The sequence below is a fragment of the Podarcis tiliguerta genome, assembly GCF_965153285.1.
Source record: "Podarcis tiliguerta genome assembly, chromosome: 4".
Classification (NCBI taxonomy): domain Eukaryota; kingdom Metazoa; phylum Chordata; class Lepidosauria; order Squamata; family Lacertidae; genus Podarcis; species Podarcis tiliguerta.
The window spans coordinates 17573384-17592336 of record NC_139537.1 but is presented as its reverse complement, the minus strand read 5'-3'; the positions used below and the strand labels follow the sequence as shown (position 1 = coordinate 17592336).

The 18953-nt window shown below is 45.1% G+C and overlaps 1 protein-coding gene across 3 annotated transcripts in view; it reads right to left on the bottom strand.

The window, feature by feature from the left end:
* The window catches only part of CNTN5 (contactin 5), a 661907-nt gene extending 650714 nt beyond the window's left edge, over positions 1–11193 (bottom strand). For all 3 annotated transcript variants that reach the window (XM_083436171.1, XM_083436170.1, XM_083436173.1), the window contains exon 1: positions 10650–11193. The gene's annotated coding sequence lies outside the window, so the exon portion shown is untranslated. The remainder of the gene's footprint in view (positions 1–10649) is intronic.
* Positions 11194–18953: the final 7760 nt, after the last annotated feature.

Below are 18953 nucleotides of genomic sequence, written 5' to 3'. Positions count from 1 at the left end.
GGCACCAGCCACTTGGTTTTCGCCTACCTCGTAGCAAATCGTCACAACTTTCTTAGTATTGGTGGTTAGTATTGGTATTGTTTTGTAGATGGAAGAGGGGAGGAAGCACCATCACCTGCCCCACATATTGAAGGGTAGTCCGATAAAGGATTCCGGGGGGTGTGGCCCTGTCTGAAGCCTAGGGAGGTGAGGGCCTAAGGCATGCCCCCTAGCGGTGGCCCTGGGAGAGTTCCTAGTTGATGTGCATCAGCAAGACTCCCCTACTGGTGGTTAACCCTTCCCGGGCTTCAAGCGGACATAGTCCGGATATAGTCGGTTAGGACCAATGCCTAAGCCAATACCGCTCATCACCTGTAACCAATAAAGTTGTGGCCATATTTAGCCCATTAACCTTAAATAATTGTGTCATGTGTCTTTATTTCCCTTGGGGGGCGGGGTGGAACTCACCACGCAATGAGGTTCTGTGTAAGTTACAGTCAGGGATTGGCTGAGCGGCTAATTCCATCTGTTTTCTCTTTTCCTCTCTGCATTTTAAGCACTTTTTAATGTTGCTGTACACACAAGAGAGGTGGTGGAAATGTCTTCACCCAATACGCATTGCCCCAAACTCACATTCAAGGAAGCTGTCATCTTCTCATGCACTGTCCTCTGAGCATGTGCAGTAGCTGTCTCAGATGTACACACCTCAGCTTAACCATGACTTACGTTTTCAAACTGGATGGAAGCTGGTTTGACAGAACAGAAGTACATAAACAGAAGAACAATAGGCTTGACCAGGCCAATAGCCCATGTAGTCCAGCACCCTGTTCTCACAAAGGCCAACCAGATTCCCATAGGCTGAGCTCTCACTGACCAGGTAGAAGTGAGGGCAGGGTGGGGGAAGCCAGGTAGAAGTGAATGGGAGGGGGGTTAGAAATTGATGGAGGAAGTTCATTCCTTTCTCATTTCTAGTTTCCCCCTTACTCAATTTTATTTTGAACCATATGATAATAATAATAATAATAATAATAATAATAATAATAATAATAATAATAATAATAATTTATTATTTGTACCCCGCCCATCTGGCTGGGTTTCCCCAGCCACTCTGGGCGGCTTCCATAGAAACAAAGAATACAGTAAAATATCACAGATTAAAAACTTCCCTGAACAGGGCTGCCTTAAGATGTCTTCTAAATGTCAGGTAGTTATTTATCGCTTTGACATCTGCTGGGAGGGCGTTCCACAGGGCGGGCGCCACTACCGAGAAGGCCCTCTGCCTGGTTCCCTGTAGCTTTGCTTCTCGCAATGAGGGAACCGCCAGGAGGCCCTCGGAGCTGGACCTCAGTGTCCGGGCAGAACGATGGGGGTGGAGACGCTTCTTCAGGTATACTAATACAGGTATTATGACACAAATTCCACTATATTTATAGAATCCAATATATATAAAGCATTCGTTGGATGTATCAATAATTAAAGAATTGCTAGGGGATGGAGAAATGGGGACGAAGGAGAACAGTACGTCAATACAACTTTGAGGAGCTACTGGCAGGAAATCGTACAGAATGTCCAAACTGATTTTTGAACACAGAGTACGGTTAGACCCAGGTGTAGCCTTCTTCAGCTAGCTGAATGATTCTCCCAAAGAATAAAGAGAAATTACTATTCTACGTTATTGTTGCAGTGAGGTTACTTTATGCAAGCTGGGGGGGGGGGGGCAGAAGACTCACATTAGTTCCAAAATTGGTATATTAAATTATATGCAAGACAACGTTAAATGAGATCATGCGGATGCTATGGGTATGGCAAGGAAGATTTCATGGATTTGGAAAAAGAGTGAAGCTTTTTTAAAAAAGAAAGAAACAAAGAAAAAAGGCTCATAACCCTTTTTGCCTGTACTCTAATATCAAGCAGGTCTTATTTTTCATTTTTGTAGTTCTCAAAGGGGTGAGTGTGCTTGCAAAAGTTGTGGTGGTGTTGTTGTTGTTGCTGCTGCTGCTGCTGTTTCCTCCCCATTGTTCCCAATGCTCCAGGGAACTGGGAAGACAATGGGTCCTTCAGTTCAGTCCTTGCCGCTTTTTGACCGTATAGATTTCAGAGCTCTGAGATCGGAGGGACAAACGTTGCTTGACTTTCCGTGGTGCAGTGAGGGGGAACCCGACATAAAAACATCTAGAAAGCCCTGCCGGTTAGACAAATGGCCCATCTCATCCAACATACCTCTCTCACAGTGGCCAACCTGATGACCACAGGAAGCCTGCAAGCAAGACCTAAGCACAACAGCTCTCTCCCCTCCTGCAGTTTCCAACAACTGGCGTTCAACTCTCTGCCCTCAGAGAGGGAAATCTAGTTCTTCCGATAGCCCCTAGAACACCGACCTAGGAACCAAAGGAGTGCAGAGCCCATTTCCTTTCACCACTGGATGTACAGTAATCTCTGCTTGTTCATCCCTGTGTGAGTGGCCAAAAGACCGCCTATAACCTTAGGCATGGTACACGGTGGGAAAAGCCTAAAGGCTGAATGGAAAAAGGGCCATGTGTACCTATGGAGGTCTGGTAACACACACTTGCATTATGATGTGGTATAGTCAGTGCTTTTTTCCGGGGGGGGGGGGACACAGGGATATGCATACCCCTAAACATTTTGTGAATCTTTGTACTTTTGTCCATTTACTGTATTTATTTTTCCCAATTTGAACTATAAAATGGTGGGGGGTTTTGAGTCAAAATGAGAGTACCCTAACCCTAACCCTAACCCCTAACAAAAATTTTAGAAGAAGAAAAAAGCACCGGGTACAGTCTTCCTCACCAGTGATGTGGGACTAAACCACAGGTCTCACTTCCACCACAAGAATATTTGAGTCAATTACCATGGTACCTCGGGTTACAGACGCTTCAGGTTACAGACTCTGCTAACCCAGAAATATTACCTTGGGTTAAGAACTTTGCTTCAGGATGAGAACAGAAATCGGGCGGCACGGTGGCAGCAGGAGGCCCCATTAGCTAAAGTGGTGCTTCAGGTTAAGAACAGTTTCAGGTTAAGAACGGACCTCCAGAATGAATTAAGTTCTTAACTAGAAGTACCACTGTAACAAATTATTTAATATTAGACCAGGCATAGGCAAAATTGGCCCTCCAGATGTTTTGGGACTACAGTTCCCATCATCCCTGACTACTGGTCCTGTTAGCTAGGGATCATGGGAGTTGTAGTCCCAAAACATCTGGAGGGCCGAGGTTGCCTAGATTATTGCTCCCATCACTGACTTCAATCGGAAACATCCCAATTCTCGAACACACTTCACTTGTAAATAAAAGCTTATGAAAGCAGTAGGATCGACTGTCAAATGAATGGATAGTTCAGTCGGTTAGAGTGCGGTGCTGATAATGCCATGGTTGCAGGATTGATCCCCATATGGGGCAACTGCATGTTCCTGCATTGCAGAGGGTTGGACTAGATGATCCTCAGGGTCCCCTTCCAGCTCTAAAATTCTATGATTCTATGAGCGCCCAATACAGCAGTGGGGTGCGGGGCTGATACTATCCCAGCGGTGGCAGTAATGTGCTCAGTTGGACAGAGATGTGTCAAGGCAAGGCAGTGGCAACATCAAGGAATCACAGCCTTGGTGGTGACTAGATTCCCATCTTTGCTTTGTGACTGCCCAGTGCCTCCACTGCTGGTCCAGTATCTTCAGTCTTCCCCACAGTTCACATCTTCCATTCTTTGTTTTGCACCCTCCCCAGTACAGTACCCTGAACAATTCATAATTTGATTAGATTTTTCTGAACCGCAACAGAGTTTAAATCTACACAACTTGGTCACACTTGCGCACACAGATTGTGAGTAATGCTTATGAGAGAGGAGAACAGGGGCATGTTCAGTGAAAGCACTCCAGCTTAAATATTCCCCCCGCCATAACCAATATTACATAAAATACAAATGCATGTCATTGGGTGTTAAGGATGTAATTTGAAAATGGAACAGCCTCCGACATACAGTTATCGATTCCAAATGCTCAGAGAATAAAATTATACGGGGACCCCTGTGGCTTCCAATCAACCCCCTTCCCTATCATAAAGGAGAAGCTGCAAGAATATGCTTTCTTTCCCTTTTTGGAACATCAGCCTGCTAAAGCGCTCGAGAAAGTATTCGCGGAAGAAAAACAGCCATATGTCCAGAATCCCTGCAGTCGTACAAAGCTAGCAGCAACCAACTGGACACTGTGAGAGACGCAGGAATTAAAAATGCAAGCCGCTCCAACCCTGGCAGCTTTCAAGGGGTTGTTTGTATTTTTAAACTCTAAGAAGTGGCATGAGTTATCTAGGCTTTTTCAGAAACTGACAGAAAACGTAACATGCAAGCTGTTTGCCTGAACATATGGAGGGTGCAAAGGAACAGTGGGAAATTATACGGTGCGTTTGGAGGAATGGAAAAAAAGCTCTCGGAAGCTGGAAGCAAGGAACTATTTTAGCACACGCACAAAAAACATCAGTCGGAAATAACAAGTCGGTCATCACGGTTATGATTCAGAGGGATACATATGTCTTGGGGAAATGGAATGCGGGCAACATTTAGATATGCCCCACTGTTTTTGGTGGGGACATCTGGGGCATTTCTGTATTGGCCTTGAGAAGCTCTGACTGGGGAGTGCTGGGTCAAAAGGTCACATCTGCAGCAAATGAGATTTTCCTATTTTGCACTTCCCCTAAAATGTGGTCATTTTTTCCCCTCCTTTTCTCTCTCTCTCTCTCTTTTTCTTTCCTGGGTGGATGATGAAGTTTGGTTCTCACCTGTAAATTTGTATGATTTGAGTTATTTTGGATTTGAGGGAAACTGACAAAGCCAGAATTCTGAGTAAATACGAGGCAAGTTTGATACCTCAACCACCTTGATTTCTTAACAATTCATCCATTTCTCTGCCTCCATTAGGGCCATAAGTGATTTACATTAACTGTGAAAATGACTAATTTGCAATCTAATAATATGCATGCTTACTCAGAAATCAGTTCTGCGGAAGATGCACAAGCCTAAGTATTTTGACTTGCATGTATGTCCCAGACTTACTCCCAAGTAAGCATGCTCAAGAAGGCAGCCTTGCAGCCTCATTCCATGCACGATTACTCAGAAGTAAGTCTCACAGAAATGAATGAAACAAGGCCACAGCCAAGTCCTGTGTATGTTTCCCAAAGTTTCACGGGACTTACTTCCAAATAAATAAATTGCATGTGTAATTGCTGTGTTTAAATAAAAACAGCAAGTCTGTGTGCAATGCATCTGTTTGGAAGTAGAGCCCATGAAATTCAATGAGACTTGGAGCAAACATGCATAGAACTTTGCTGTAAGTCTTTAGGAATATACCAGTTAAATAGGGACCATTTCATACATTATGTGCTAGCAGTAGATTCAGGTTTGCACTGGGGGGGGGGGGTTCAAGATGACAGGGAGCTGCAACTAATCTCAGCTTCCCGACTAATGCACCTGTTTGCATGGCATGTTTGCAAACAGTAATACTTTATGCCTTTTTTTGTTTTTGTTTTCGGTTTGTCAGTGAAACATCTTGAAGACACACACACACAAGCAAATTTCAGCGGCTAAGTTTCCATTGTATCTCCTTAACAAAATAGCCCCTTGACAAGATGGTTTCAGTTCGTGGAAACGAAACGAAAGGGCAGCATCTTTAGACTGCCTCAACACAGAAAGGTGTGCTTTTATCTCTACACAGAACTCTTTACCCTTTGCTGACCCCCGCTGGTCCCTGGATCTCTCCTGAATCTGTTCCAATGCAATCAACCTTTCCTTTGCAGAATCAATAGTTTTCTTGGAGTACCAAACGGGGTGATTTTTTTTCTTTCTTTCTTTCTTTCTTTCTGTAAACCACATAAATCAAACCCGCCGATTCCCCAATAGGCTCCCTATGTCAGCAACTAATTCAGTGGACTCCAGCAAACTACGAGCCCTGACCTTGCTTTTAGGGTACGGACAAAATCCCGCGTGCTTCATGTTACTTAGCCGACTCGTTCCAGCTACTTTGTATGAGTACTTCTATTACCCTAACAGCTGCATCATGTTTATCTGAGCTATCCTCAGAGAGCGCCTTGATCTTTTCTTAAAGGTTAGGCTATCTTTTCTAGTGAAAACCTTCTTATCTCCCTTTCAAATGGTAGGGCACTCTCTCTTTTTTAACTATTACTTAGCATTTCCATGGCATTTTTTTTCTCTTTAAGAAGTCCGCCATTTAAATCACCAATCTGAAAAGTAACACAAAGGCTGACTTTTTCTTCTCTTCCATGCAGATTTCTTTTCTGCCATGTTCCTAACATAAATTCATCCGAACCTCCCACCCCTGCTTTTTTTAAAGAAAGTTTCTGAGATTTTTCTTCCCTAGAAAAAAAAGAGCCACTTTGTAGAATTTTCTGTCAATACTCTCCACCATTTTATTTCATTTTGGTTGTCAACATTTGCTCTGGAAATAATCCATATGAACATCAATCACAAATGAACATCTTTGTCCACACCCCCAAAATATCTTATCTGTGATGTTCAGATTTCTAGAGGTATTGTACTTTAAAATATTATCTCAGCCACAGTTCATTTTTTGTTTTGTTTTTTAAAGAATTACTCCTTTTGCAGATTTACCTACCTTTAAGACTTCATAACTGGAAAGATAACTAGAAGCAATGGACCACTGTTTAAACATCACTGTGTTGTTTTGCTATTCCACTGTGATTTTGTGTGATTGCCATGCCATTGTATTGTCCCTGTATAGGGAAGTTTTTAATGTTTTAAACATTAAAAAATTATATTTGTTGGAAGCCATCCAGAGTAGCCGGGGCAACCCATTCAGATGGGTGGGGTACAAATAATAAAATTGTTATTATTAGTATTATTCCCACAATACCATTTGTGCTGTTGGATGTTAGATTCAGGGTGCTGCAGATGAAACAAAATGGCGGTCAGACTGCCAAGGTAGCTGAAATTGCAGGGGCAGCAAAACAGAAATTTTAAAAAACTGAAGGGGGCGAGTCATGCTACTACCACCACCACCAGTAAGCCACACCCCTGAGAAACTGACAGAAAATTTCTCCTCCTCTCGGAGGAAAAAGACGATAACATTCTCTCCACATACACACAGCCCGATTTTTATTCCACAAAAATATGGTGGAGAATCTTGAGAGGCCATTTGTGCACCACACTACATAAAGTTTCAGGACAAGTTAAAAGACGTTTACATGCTATTTAATCCTCACCCTGGCCCTGTAAAATAAGAAAGGGGTGCTAGTTATAAACACTTTGTGGATTTCCTAAATGGAAACCCTGAAACCAAGTCTCCAGGAAATTGCATCTCTGGTGACTGCAGTTGTACATGTGGCTCCTTGCATGTACCAAATTACTGCATGTACCAAAATCCAGGTACATGCAATGAACCAGACATGTGTGCAATTGTCCCCCGTTAGGATCTACATGCGGTTTTCATGTTTTTCATACACAGATGTTTCTCGTACACCGAAAAATCTTCAGATGGACTCCATCGCGAGGAAGGGCAGTACAGAAACCTAATAAATGCATATTTGAAGCTGCCGCATTGATACGGACATTAACAAAAGCATGAGGAAACCTTTGCTGACTCAGAGCAAAGGTCCATAGAGATTGGCTGGGATGGCTGCCGCAGGAACCAGCCAAATACCTCTAGAAAACCCAAAAGTAAGGCATGAGGGCAACAGCCTTCTGCCGCTTAACCCCAGTGACTGGTTTTCAGAGGCATGTTGCCTCTGATTCTGGAGGAGGTACAGTAATTGTGACTAAAAGCCATTGAGAGACTTCTCCTCCATGAATTGGTCCAATCCCCTTTTAGAGTTGTCTATGCTAGTGGCCCATAAATTCAATTCTGCATTGCGTGAAGAAAAACTTCACAGCTAAACAGGAAATCAGTTTGGGTTTCAAACACCATCTCTGTTGGACCTCAGAAGCTGCTTGGCTTTATAAAGGATGTAATGGAGAGACAAATGTCCACTTAAGGACAATAAACAGAGGTTGAAAGACAACTCGAGTCTCGAGGTCCGTTGGTTACTGAACCACACCAGGTCTCCCCAACCTGCCACTCAGATGTTCTGCTCAACCTCTCCATATCCTCCCTTGTGCTTCTGCTCTTGACTTCAGTGGGTACAGAAAGTAAGGACTGCCTTTTCAAGATGTTGGCTACCCAGATCTGATATATAATATACTCACATATTGAAGGGACATGGAAGTCATCTAATCCCAAATGATACACCACCCAGCCGAAATGGTCCATCTAGCAGCATTTGCTTGTATTGATCCTTTATTGTGCTTGTCCTTCCTCTGCCTCCCTGCCTTTTGATCCGCTTCCTCCAGCGTCAAGTCACAGACTGCTAGTTGCTTGGGGCAGGAACCTTCCCCCACCTTAGATGACCCTCACCATGCAACACTGATGCAGCTATAGAAATAAGCAAATGCATTCAGCGCTGTGGATTCACTCACATCTGGATGAAATAATTTGCAAGACCAAACACATTCACCCTATAAGCATCACAATATATTAATAATCCTGAGCAGTCATTGCCACTTGTAGCCCATGCTCCAGAAGCATTAATTGTGCGGGTATAAGAGTTCCACATATTGAGGCAATTAGCAGATATTTCCTGTTCTTCGATTTTTTTGTTTTGGAGGATTTCCCCCCCTCCCAGTTCTGGCAGACCTCCAGTCGCTGTGCTCTTAACTATCATAACTTTTATGATGGTGCTTACCCAACCACACAGCTCAATTGAATTTGGTAGATGGAGCCTGGATGTTCGAGAATTTGATTCCTCTCCCCCGCTTTGGAACATTCTTTGTTCACATATCAATCATATTTCCTACACATTTTGAACTTCCGCTATTATAAAATATGTGCGTTCAACTCCCGCACATCTTCAGAAGTTTGTTCAGCCTCTCACAGGTGAACAATAAACCTAGAGAGAAACTCTTAAGGAATAACAATGAGCATGACTCTGAAGCAAGAACAACAACAAAAAAATTCCACTAATAAACGTATAAAAGAGGCTAAATATTTCTCATTCCACTAATGTTCACAGGATATCTGGGCATACTACATGTTACATGCATATACATGTAATGAACGCCCAAGTATTTTTTTAATATAAAGAGCATTTCCAAGACACTGCATTGTTGAGCATGAGCACGTGTTGGAATCCTAATTCTCCTTTTCTTACAGCTATTTTCCACTCTACCCACCATTTCCCAATTTAAAATCACTCCCTGACTGCTTTTCCCCTTACAAACATTCCAGGTGTACTTTTATCAACTGGCAGTGATGGACCTTGATTTCTCTTGGAATTCCAAAATGATCAGTTGCCCCATCACTGATACTCAAACACTATTCAGTTACTTATCCTGATTTCATTTTATTAAAATAAAAATAACCTCAGGCTCTCCATCTCAAAAAATACAAAACAGATCCATGGGCTTTGTTAGTTAAGGTTCTTAAGGAAAAGTGTGTTGGAGAGATTTCAGTTTGCTTTAAAGTTTTCTTGCTGCTGCTGTAGGGTCTTAAGACCTCTTTTGTAGATAGTATTGCATATGTGTGTGAGAGAAGGGGAATGACAGACAAAAAGAAAATTATTGCATGCTATCCTTCATCACAGTGTAAAATTTCGGGAAGTTTACCCAAGTGAGAAAACTTAGAAGTGACAATCACACATTATGTGTCATTTTAAAATATAATATAGATGATGTCGGCAACTGCACAAGTTCTATGCTCAAGGAGAAGAAGCGGATTATGATTTGAATAGACAGAACTGGCCAAAACAAGCCCATGTTGATTTCTCCACAGATAAGGGTGAGACTTACTATATATAGCTGTAACACCATAAAAAAAACACATTCTCAACTCTTCTTTCAGCCAACTGTGAACAGTCCACACTCATCCTCTTAGCCACTGCTCGCAGAATAGAATCTGTGCATTTTTAGATAATTCCAGCTTTGCCTCACTCTGCCCTCCTCCCCCCCCCCACAAAAAATGTCTATCTTTTTTGGATCACCTTTTACCCCTCTCCTTCACTGACTCAGGAGGAGACTGCCTTATTCCCAAGCCAAACCCCATCCTGAACTTCTACACAAGTCGCAGCGACACACATTGCTTCCTGCCAGAGCCACTGTAACGTTTGGCTTTCTGATGCATTTTATCTGTGGGGGTTTTTTTTTGCCAACCTCTGTGCCAGGAAATCTCCAAAGCCCGGGAACTTTAGACATGCCTCCTTGTTTTGTAAGGCAGCAAACTGCAGTCAGCAAAGGGAGCCCTTTCCTCGCATTCTCCTGCTGCCTCTTTTCACCGTTCAGTCCTGGGAATATTTCAGCTGCAATGCCAGCCAGCCAGCCAGCCAGCCAGCCGCTCTCCTTCCAACCTGAACTTTGTCCAAAAAGAAGCAAATCCTTCTTCTCAGCCAAGACCACCCGATGGGCAAAACCGACCCATTAGCTTAAGAATGGGCAAGAGGAAGGGGAGTGACAGCAAGACGCGAACCCAGGAAAAAAAACCCTCCCCTTCAGAACAGTCCAAAATCAGCCCAGAGGCCATTCATAAACTACTACAGCCAGAGAGAAATCACGAAGGGATGGATGGATGTGGAGAGGAGGGAGGGAGAGAGGTTGACACTTACCCCAGTTCTCACACTGCCTCTTACGCCTCTCTCCTTTTGCCTGCTCTTCAGTTTGGGGCTGTCCAGCCTCTTTTGGCCAGAGCTGGTCTTCTCAGTCCCTTAAGGTCTTTGGTGCCAGGAGTTTCTTCGAAAGATCTTTATTCTTTCATTTCCTCCCCCTCAAAAAGAGAAAACGAGAGAGAGGCGAGGATCAGATCTGGAGATTTCACGGCTGCGAAACCCAGGTAAAAAATAAAAACCATAGCATCCCTTCTCCACAAGCCGAGTGATTTCCCCAGCACTTTGAGGGCTCGGCGATCTAGATAGCCTGGCAGCGTTGCTCTCCCGCTCGCTCGCTTCCTCTCTCTTTCTCCTCGCCGCCTCTCCAGTGCTCTTTTCTCGCCTTTTTTCAGATTTGGATGATATTGGGAAATAGGTGGAAAGACCACCTCTGGTTGGTGATGCTCTGCCGACTGCGATTTCTCCGCCAATGCCTTCCCGGGTCCCTCTCGCTCGCCGCCTCTGAGTGGCTGTGCGCGCCTCTTTGCCTTCCTCTCGGTCTGCGATGAGTGTATTTGTGTGTATGCGCGTGCGAGAGAGCGCGCGCCTGTGTCTCGCACACACAGAGCGCCTCGCTGCATCTTGGCGAAAAGGTTCGTTTAGTATGTCCCCAGGCTTAAAGCACCCTTTGCTGCCGGGAGGCCAGTTAAAACGCACAAACGCGCGCACACACCATGTATAAAAAGTCTGTTGAATTGAATCCAGCTGACGAACCCATCCACACCTACGCAAAAGCAACCCCCATTGAGTTCGATGGGGGTTTGCTCCCAAGTAAGTGCGCACAGGGTCGAAGCTTTTTATTATGATCATCATCAATTTTTTGCAGCCCACTTCTAGGGATGACTACTCTGATTCAGAGCCTACTGAATTCAATGGGGATTCTTCATGAATAAGGGTACACGGGACGGGTTGTAGCCTTCTGGCAGCACAGCCCCACATAATCCCTTTCAGTGTGGTTGACTTCTGAGTAAATGCATACCGGATTGCAACTTTGCAGCCCATGGGTGTTTACTCGGAAACAAATCCCGCTGGACTCAATGGGGCTTCATCAAAACTTGGTGTGAATGGGATTCCAGCTGCTGAGTCTGAATTTTGAACGGAAATTTGTTTTGTGTAATTTGCCGATTATATCTTCATCATTTAACTGATATTTTTGTCCTTTTTGTTCATTTTTCCCCCTTAGATGAACAGTAGAACCAAAACACGCCCCCTGCCTCTTAGGGTAAGAAATCACACAGACAGGGTTTGATCTTGTGTAGACTCCGGTGTGCCCAAACCCATAGATTTCTGCTCAAACCAGGGGCTGTGGGGCGGTGCCATTAAACGTGCTGGAATCCGTTGGCTTAAGCGCACGTTCCTTGGCTAGTGTTGCCTTCAAGAGGGGGAAAAAGAGGAACTTGCTTGGACCCAGCCTGGATAGCTCAGTTGGTTAGAGCGTGGTACTGACTAGGACAAGGATGCAGGTTCGATCTTCGTATGGGACAGTTGCATATGTATGCATTGCAGGACGTTGAGCTGCATTATCCTCAGTATGTCTCCCAACTCTAAGTTTCTACAAGGCATAGAATGCATCTTTCCAGCAGTCTTCTATGACAGGATAGAAAAATAAGGCTCTTTTTAAATTTGCTCCTTGAATACTTTCAGATGACATGTTTATTTAGCATTCATCCCAACTGGTTTGCAGGGAGGTTATACAACACTGCATGAAGCAAATGTTATCCCACACTTATTTGCAAAACAAAACAAAACAGGGGTGGGGGGGAGGCTGGTTTTGGGGAGGTGGGTGGGAGGAGCAGGTTCATTGCACAAGCACTCCAAATCAGCATTAAATGTGCAACTTGAATTTGCTGGTATGTGGCCGAATCCCATCCCCAAATAGTGACAGTTGCTTTGCACCAGAACAGAGCATTCAGCTGGCTGTAATCCCTCTTAGCCACCTGCTCTAAGAAGATGTTCCACTGATTTGAACAGGAATGGTCTAGGAGAAATGGAGAGCCCTGCAGCTACTTTTCTTGATCTGCTTTTAATCACACGGATTCAAAGTCCACAGGCACCTCGGGTAAAAATGGCTCACCAATTTTCAGCAGAACAAAAATCCGGGAAGGAATTTAAGAAGGAATTCAGTTACATAGTGAAAAAATTAGGCTGCACAATTATGGGTTTGCAGGCACTATTGCGTCACAAATCCACTTCCCCCGAAGACTGGGCTGTTTGCAGTAAGTAAAGTGATGGGGCAATGCCCTGGAAGGAATGGCTTTAAAAAGAGATTGGGCAAATTCGTGGAGGACAATGGATAACCACAGCTGCTATGCTCTGCCTCCATGGTTGGAGACAGTAATGCTTCTGAATACCAGTTGCTGGAGGCCTTAGGAGAGGAGAGGGCTCCTCTGCTCTGGTCGTGCTTGCAGGACTCCCATAGTGACAACAGGATGCTGGACTAGATAGGCAATTGGCCAGATCAAAAAGATAGTTGTACATTTTTATATTCTTATCTTCTTTCTTCTTCTTCTTCTTTGGTGATCACTTGTAGCTGAGTAAGATTGTCTTCCATGAACACGGTCTTAACAATGGGTCTGTAAGTGACTGTGGAGTCCAATTCTGGATCCACACATCCTTCCACAGTGGGGACATAAGTGTCTGGGTGGAAGGTGGTCATGGTGAGGGTTTGCCAAACATGCCTTCCTCTTAGCACATTTTTCCCTTTCGTCCTGAATTCAAGTGTCTTCAGAATTTATGACACCTTTGGTAAAGGCTGTTCGCTAATTGGAACACTCGCAAACCAGTGTTTCCCAGTTGTCAGTGTTTATACTACATTTTTTTAGATTTGCCTTGAGAAAGTGTTTAAACCTCTTTTGTTGACCACCAGCCTTACGCTTTTAATTTTTAAGTTCAGAATAGTTGCTTTGGAAGATAATAATCAGGCACCCAAACAACATGACCAGTCCAACAAAGTTGATGTTGAAGAATCATTGCTTTGGCACTGGTGATCTTTGCTTCTTCCAGTACACTGGCATTAGTTCGCATGTCTTTCCAAGTAATATGTAAGATTTTTCAGAGACAACGTTGATGGAATCTTTCGAGGAGTTGGAGATGGCATTTATAAGTGGTCCATGCTTCACAAACATACAGTAAAGTTGGTGGTACAATAGCTTTGTAAACAAACATTTTGGTTTCTCTGCAAATGTCCCAGTCCTCAAAAACTCTACACTTCAATCGGGAGAAAGCTGCACTCACAGAGCTCAGGTGATGCTGGATCTTGGCAACAATGTTCTTATAGAAAGTGTGGGGCACCACTTGCTTTGATGCAACATCCTCTAGCCTCTCCACCAAAAGTCAATAAATCAGAATGTTTGCTCACAAAATAGCCAGTGTTGCTAATCTGCTTGCAAACAAATCAGGATGGATGTGTAATAAACAGGCCACCTGGAAGCACCCTCAATGGAAGACCATGCAAGAGGTCCCAGGTTCAATGCCTGGCATCTCCAGGTAGGGATGGGAAGGAGTCCAACCTTAAACCCTGGAGTGTTACTGCAAGTTAATACTGAGGTGGATGGACTGACTTTGTGTAAGGCTATGCTTCTATCCAGCTGTCTGGATGGTGTCTGCCAAATGTTGCTCTGTGCCTTAGTTTCTCCTTATTTTCCTACTGAATTCATGGTGTTCTTGGAGGAAAAAAAAAGCAGCAGAAAAATCAGTAAGAGCCAAAAGCCCAGCCAGATCAGTGCTAATTGGGTTTTTTAATAGTACTCCCCTAAAAAAACAACAACACCTAAAGCACATTGTTTTGCCTGAGAGAGCATCTGTTTTCAAGGCTCCTTCTTTCCTCTCTCTTTTCCTGGCTCCTAACAATATCTGCCGCTGTATACCAGCACCCCAGGTATATATTTCCATCCCATCCACCCTCTCCCATTTTCCCTGCTTGAGCCAAAGCTGGCAGCTGGGGAAGGGAGGAGAGGGATAGGAGGATCCTTTTTGAGCCAGAGATGCCGCCAGCCTGCGCCTGAATTTTTCTATCACAATATCCGTAATTGGAGGGAGAGAAAGAGAGAGAGAGAAAATAACACAGGCAGCAAATCCATCTGGATGGCAGCTTAAAGTGCCATTGTTTTGTGACAACCCTCCTTATCTAACTCCCCTCCTCTTTACCTTTACTTATCCTTTTTCCCTAGCCCCCCTGGATTCATCAGATTTTAATTGAACTCGAGTGAAAATGAATTCTACCAGCTCCCCGGCAAATCTGACTCCTCTCTCTTTCTGTCTCCTTTCTATATTTAACTGAAACATAATCCTCCCTAAGGCCCGGTGTTCATTCCCTTGGAAAAGGCAGGATTCTCACTCAAGCCTCGAGACTCCTTTGTAGTACCACAGGGCAGGTGCTGTGTACATGTTATTCCTGTTTAATCTGTGCCCAGTGCACTCCCACCGCTGGTTTGGGAAGTTGTAAAGGTGACGGGACCCCTGACCATTAGGTCCAGTCGTGGCCGACTCTGGGGTTGCGGCGCTCATCTCGCTTTATTGGCCGAGGGAGCCGGTGGGGCCAGCATGACTAAGCCACTTCTGGCAAACCAGAGCAGCCCACGGAAACGCCGTTTACCTTCCCGCCAGAGTGGTACCTATTTATCTACTTGCACTTTGACATGCTTTCGAACTGCCAGGTTGGCAGGAGCAGGGACCGAGCAACGGGAGCTCACCCCGTTGCGGGGATTCGAACCGCCAACCTTCTGATCAGCATGTCCTAGGCTCTGTGGTTTAACCCACAGCGCCACCCATGTCCGACTGGGAAGTTGTACTTGCACAGCATTTAGCCACAATCCATATCTACCCTGTTGTTTCTTAGGAAATACTGTGTTTTGATGCACTTCGTTTCCAACCAGCTTCGATCTGAATTGAGAAGAACGACCCAACTGCATTTTAATCCAGTGATGTGCACACAGCCTGAGATTCAAGAATGCATCAGATATCTATTTCAGCTGCATTTCTGCTTCCCCTTGATGTTTTGCTGGGTTTAATTGGAACAGGCTGAGTCATATGCAACTACCCTAGCCTATAACTCCAAGCTCTGTGCTTTATCTTGCAGCTTTCCTGTTAATTAAAATTAGGCTTACCCCCTCTGTTCTGTATTGCCTTCTTACCCATGTCTCTCTCCAGATCGCTCATTTTCAATATATAGGTATTTAATAGCAGCCTTGAGGGACTAGGATGATTTTAAACCTCACACTTTGCCATCGCACCAGGAGACGGCTCGAGACGACAGAAATGTGGGTAAACAGGTTATATTTATTAAAAGATAACAACTGGAGGATCTGCCAGTTAATGTAACCAGAACAAATAGCCCAATCAAACAAGCCTGGGCAGGTTGAGTTGCAATAACTGGGGTGATCTAATCATTCCCATTTCTTGAGCCAGCTTCAAGCCAGGTCCAGCCCCACCAAAAGGCAAGGTGAGACAACTGCCTCAGGTGGCAGGTTCTACTGGGGCAGCAGGTCCCAATGTCAATCTTTCTTTCCCCCTTGTTCCTGGTGTAGATCCTCCCTCAAACCTTCTTCCCTGGTGGGAAGGGAGGTGCCATTTGGGGGTCCACCTCAGTTGACAAAATGTCACAGGCCAGCCCTGCTGCGGTCACACCACAAGGTTTGACAAACTCCCCACCCCACCCTAGGCTGCGTGCACCTCGGGTGCATGACCGCACATGCACACTATGTTCCCGTTGGCCAACGTTGACCCCAATGCACCTGACAGGCCAAACCCCCAAACTGGCTCAGATATTGAGCCAATGTTTCCTTAAATCTGCACACTCTTCTGAACCACATGCCAATAAGCTACATCAGGCATAGGCAACCTCGGCCCTCCAGATGTTTTGAGACTACAATTCCCATCATCCCTGACCACTAGGGATGATGGGAGTTGTAGTCCCAAAACATCTGGAGGGCCGAGTTTGCCTATGCCTGAGCTGCTACATTCTTAAATGTCCCTTAGAAAACGTCTCCCAGTGTGAAGTAGGTGAAGCAGAGGAGACACCAGCCAATCAGTTTTCCAACACCAACACCCCAAGATCCCATTCAGTCTCCAAAAAAAGAAAGAGCAACTAGCAAAACCCATACAGCTACAGGAGGTGGGGTGTCCAAAAAGGCAAGAGGTGAGAGTGCAGGGTGGAACAGGCTTAAATAGCCTGATCTCTTCTTTCTCTTATAGGGCCAAACACCCCACATGGTGCTCGCTACCCACCTCTATGGAAGAGACTATCTCTCCTCTTCTTCCAGAGGAGGAGGGTATGGCAAATATGCACCCCCCCCGGGAGGGGGAACGGAATTCTCCCAGCATAAGGATGCAGTGGCGTAGCGTGGGTTGTCAGCACCCGGGGCAAGGCAAGTAATTTGCGCCCCCCCCCCCCCCCGCTGCACTGTCCCTCCCCCAGATAGTCCCTCACTCTCTCTCCGCACCGCACGCCTGGCACCCTCCCCTCCACAGTGGGCGGCGACCCGGCGGCTCGGATCGGATTCGCACAGCCAGCACTGCAGTGAGAGAGAGTGAGTGAGCCAGGTAGGGGCAGAGAGCTGCGAGTGCGAGCGCGCGCCCCCAGATGTTGCACCCGGTGCAGCCAGCCCCCCCTGCACCCTCCACGCTATGCCACTGTAAGGATGACTCCAATGTTTAGTGGACAGCCTCCTCCCCTGTTTACAATTCCTTTTAGCCTCTCCTTATTCATCTGATTAGGTTCGTAGGCCATTGTCTACATCCAGAGAAGCCTTGTCAGTAGTTGTGCAGAAGTTGTCTTGATGGAGTCAAGAGGACAGAGTTTCAAAAAGGTGGGATCCTCTTCGAAAGGGGGCCCCAGGGCACTGTTTGTGAGAGCCAGCCAGGGGGTGGTGTGTGCATGTGGATGGAAAGGCAGAGATGCATCGAGGGGCAGGATCCGTCCCCACGCACCCATCCCAGGCAAGTTGCATGCATGTATGTTTGCTTTCTTCTATGAATAATTCACCCTTCGCCATATGGCCCCACGGCGGGATACACACAACATCAAAACCGCAATTAAGACATCATTCAATTTAAGCATTTAAAGATGTTTTCAAGGCGTCGTTATTGTTTTATCACTCGCTGCTTGCCACCCAGGGCTCCTTTGGGAGGGGGTTCAAACAAACAAACAGATTCCAAAATAAAAACAACCCTCTAAAAAAACCCCCACAATTTTAAAACAACAAAGTAACAATAGCACTTCAGAAGAGGGAAATTCATTCCGCTTTCTTCCTCTGCTACCCAAAGCCTGGATGAAAAGCAGACCCTAGAGAATCTTAGAATTGGAGAGTTGGGAGGGACCACGAGGGTCATCTAGTCCAATATAGGAATTTTTGGCCCAACGTGGGGCTAGAACCCACGAACCTGAGATTAAGAATCTCATGCTCTACCCACTGAGCAAGGCTACATGCCCTTCTAACAGAGCATGTTCCACTATATGGGGTGGGAGGCCCTCTCACATGCAGCCACCCTGCTGTAAATGGGCTAGCAGGTACAAAGTACTCAAAGTTCCTCTGTAGGTCTGTGGTTTTATACAATTTCCCCCCAAATATTTCTGTACATTTCTGTGGCATGCGGCCAATGCAGTCAGATGGGCAGAGTACCAATGATAACATGGTTGCTGTTCTTGTTGTATTGTTCAGCCACAAAATTTGGACTAGTGCAAATTACAAATGTTATCTGTGTTTCAGCCCATGCATCACCCCCCACTGAAAATGCAAATTAGGTAGATTCACCTTTAAATGTGAACTCAGTAGAATTGCTCCCCCACCCCTAACCAAAGAACACATCTGCCTCAGATTTTCTCCCTCCCTCCCTCTGTTTGAGTTTCCATTCATGGCATTGCATGGCAAACGTATTTTGCTTTCTCCGCAACTACAATGCAGTGACATTGCCTTGAATGGACATTTGATTTTCAAGTGCCTCTCTTGTGCTTTTTACCTTGCGCGAACAACATTACACCTACACAAAGGCAGCAGGCAGAAGAGGTGATTAAAGAGGAATGTCATTAGCAGTGTGTGCCACCTTATTCAGAGTGATTCTGGACTCCTGTCACGGCCAGAAAAGGGGGATTCTCTCAGATGCCTCTGGACTAAAGCGCCTGTTGGATTGCAAGCCTTGATGTATTAACTGAATGATTGTTGTCTAGTTCCTTGTCTTTTAGCTTTCACTCTGCTTCAATGACTCCACTTCAGTGCTCTTTGAAGCTAGGAATTTGTGAACCAAAATAATCGCTTTCGTTGCTTGCTC